This window comes from Sturnira hondurensis, unplaced genomic scaffold, assembly GCF_014824575.4.
Source record: "Sturnira hondurensis isolate 20B ecotype Veracruz unplaced genomic scaffold, ASM1482457v3 Scaffold0013559, whole genome shotgun sequence".
Classification (NCBI taxonomy): domain Eukaryota; kingdom Metazoa; phylum Chordata; class Mammalia; order Chiroptera; family Phyllostomidae; genus Sturnira; species Sturnira hondurensis.
In genome coordinates, this window is record NW_028086190.1 from 92,354 (window position 1) to 95,651 (window position 3,298).

Below are 3,298 nucleotides of genomic sequence, written 5' to 3' on the forward strand. Positions count from 1 at the left end.
AAGTTAAGTACCTAAAAGTCAATGTTAAGAAAATAATATTTCAATAGTGTTTAGCCATTTTGAATGATTTTAAATTATATCTATACATTGGTAGTATTTAGAAGTATTATTTGTAAATTTTTATTTGAATATGTAATTGTTTATTACTATTTACTTAAGTAAATATATTACATTAAGAGCTCTGCAAGCTTAATTATAAAATTAAATTCAACTATAAAATTAAATCAAATGTCAAATTGACATCTTATATTAAATTGTGTCAATAGCTTATAAATTTAACTTGTAGCTTGAAATTTTTATTTATTCATTCTTAATTCTTCACTGAATAAAATGAGTACAGTTTAAACTTTCACTTTTTAATGGATAAAGCACAGATATAGATAGAGTACGTAGATATATATACTGCATATGTATTGTTAGTTTTTTGGGGGGGGTTCAGTTAGAAAATATCTGAAAGTCTCTGTGGACAGGGGACTAATAATGAAAAAAAAAGTGCCCTAGAAACACCACTCCAAATGTATGTAGAAAGTGCACAAGGAAAGCAAAAGCAGAGATAGAAAGTAAAGGAAACATTCAGAAAACCTGTACATTCCCTATATAAGACACATGCACACAGTTAGACCTCACAGAGCCTGGAGAGCAAGGTTCAGAGAGTCACCTGGCCTGCAGCCAGGCCAGCAGCATCTGCAAGGTTCCCAATGGCCCTGACCTTTTCCTTCCTGGTGGCCCTGGTGGCACTCAGCTGCAACTCCGTTTGCTCTCTGGGCTGTGACCTGCCTCAGACCCACAGCCTGGTTAACGGGAGGGCCTTGGTGCTCCTGGGACAAATGAGAAGGACCCCCCCGCCCTTTCTTCTGCCTGAAGGACAGAAACAACTTTGGGTTCCCCTTGGAGGCGTTCAGTGGCAACCAGTTCCAGGAGGCTCAAGCCAGTTCTGCCATCCATGAGATCATCGGGCAGATCTTCAACCTCTTCACCACAGAGGGTGAGTTTGCTGCTTGGAACAAGACCCTCCTGTACCAACTCTGCAATGAACTTGATCAGCAGCTGAGTGACCTGGAAGCCTGTCTGATGCAGGAGGTGGGGATGGAAGAGGCTCCCTTGATGAGTGAGGACTCCTTCCTGGCTGTGAGGAAATACTTCCAGAGAATCACTCTCTACCTGCAGGAGAAGCAGCACAGCCCTTGTGCCTGGGAGATTGTCAGAGAAGAAGTCAGCAGATGCTTGTCTTTATCTGCCAACTTGGAGAAAAGATTGAGGTAAGAAATGACAGCTGGGTCAACATGGAAATCGTTCTCACTGGCTAATGATAACACAATTCTGCGTGTTCTCTCATGTTAAAGACTCATTTCTGCTATAATTATGACTTGATTTCAGTCAGACTTGTCAAATGTTTTCAAGAGTATCAATGGATATTATATTTAACCCTGTGGATATTAGCCTCATGGTGACCATGAGGTGGATCTATTTATTTATTTATTAAACTATAAGATTTAAATTACTTTTTCATATAAATATTATGTGCACCTTTACACTGTTAGTAGAACAAAATATGTTCTTTATCGTTTTCATTTTGTCTAATAATTATTTTGTTTTGTTCATTAAATTTTTACTTTAGAAACTTTATTGTAATTGTTTATTATTTTAAAAAAAGAAAAGAAATGCCAAGCCTAAACGTGCAACTCGATTTAATAATAGATGGTCCCTGGGCAGGTAGCTCAGTTAATTAGAGTGTCATGTCCATATGCCAAGGTTGCAGGTTTGATCCCAGTCAGGGTATATACAAGAGTCAACCAATAAATGCATAAACAAGGGCAACAACGAATCAATATATACTTCTCTCTCTCTCGCCTTCCCTCCCTTCCTCTTTCTCTCTTGCCCTTCCTCCCCTCCTCTCTCTAAAAATAAAAAAATCAATTAATAAAAAAGGATGGATGGTATAATTCATTTACCTGTTACTATTATACTTAAGCAAAAATAGATATCCTCCAAGCCAACGTTTATGTGATGTTCTGATTTGAAAGTGAACATAAATGCAGTTCCTGTTCTCTTGTGTCTTTGATTTTTTTTTAGGGTAAGTAATCTAGAAACAATAATCAGTTCATTAGCATTTAAATATTAAATTAACACCAATTAATGTTAAAATCAGTACTAGTTAGATTTGAGGCTATAAGGAGAAGAAGGCAGTGGAGGGCCCTACAGTAACAACGAAGAGGTACCTCCCCTGAAAGGGAAGAAACAGAGTGACTGTACCTCTAAGAAGTTGTCCGAGTGGAAATCATCTGATCATTCTCCTCATTACCAGAGTTGAAAGATGCAGAAGTAAGAAAGTCGGCCTGGAAATGATTCTCTTTAACTAATACAATTATTGAAATGATTCTCTTTACTTAGTAAGTCCCATTGCCCATGTGTTTAGTCTTTTAAAGGCTTGTTATTTCTGCTTTAGTCATAGAATGCACTGAGTTATATTGTTCAAAATTGTTGTTAAAATGTTTTTGTAAAAATGCATACCTCTAGAGGCATCATTCTATACAAGATAGCTATACTGACGTGTATGTGTTCATTTATTGGGGAACTCCTGGTTTCTTGTTCAACACGTAACCAGCTTAAAAGTCATTATTCTCTATATCACAACATCGATAAAAAATGCAGAATAAATAAAAACAACAACAACAAGTCTTCTTGGAGCCATTAAGAATTGAGGTCACAGGGCAAGTCAGGGCTCTGATAACCGGAGAGGAAGAGGAATGTGGAGAATCACAGTTTACCTGGTGGTCAGGCCCATATCTGGAGCTGGTAGGTGTTGGGGCTTAAAGACGGCGGATGCAATCTTTTCAAGAAGATAGCACCAGGAGGGCTTGGCTGAGGCAGCCCCAAACAGGATACTGCAGCCGAGCCAGGTAGCCCCCACCCTTGTGGGCATCCCTGGATCACTAGTACTAACTACCAATCAAGATGCTGATCACGTGCCCACCTACCAATCGTCGCCAGGAGCATGCAGTGAGCATGCACAGGACAACCTATCAGGACCACCTCCCCTTTTCCCCTGCCCCCTATATAACAGCCCCGCCTAAAATAAAATTTGCAGCTTGATCAGAATCCTTTGTCTTGCTGCCTTTCTTCGCACCTCTTGTTCCCATCCCTATTCATCCGTTTCAGGTAGACTCGGGACCCCAGTTGACTGGGGGACGGAACAACTGGCGCCCAACGTGGGGCCCCGGAGACTGCTTGAGCGGACCGCCGTCCCAGTTAGAAACCCGCTCAAAGCGCCGCGACTGCCCGACCGCAAGACGACTTC

The 3,298-nt window shown here is 40.3% G+C and overlaps 1 pseudogene; it reads left to right on the plus strand.

The window, feature by feature from the left end:
- Window positions 1-241: 241 nt before the first annotated feature.
- On the plus strand, window positions 242-1,263 carry LOC118997986 (interferon alpha-2-like; annotated as a pseudogene).
- Window positions 1,264-3,298: the final 2,035 nt, after the last annotated feature.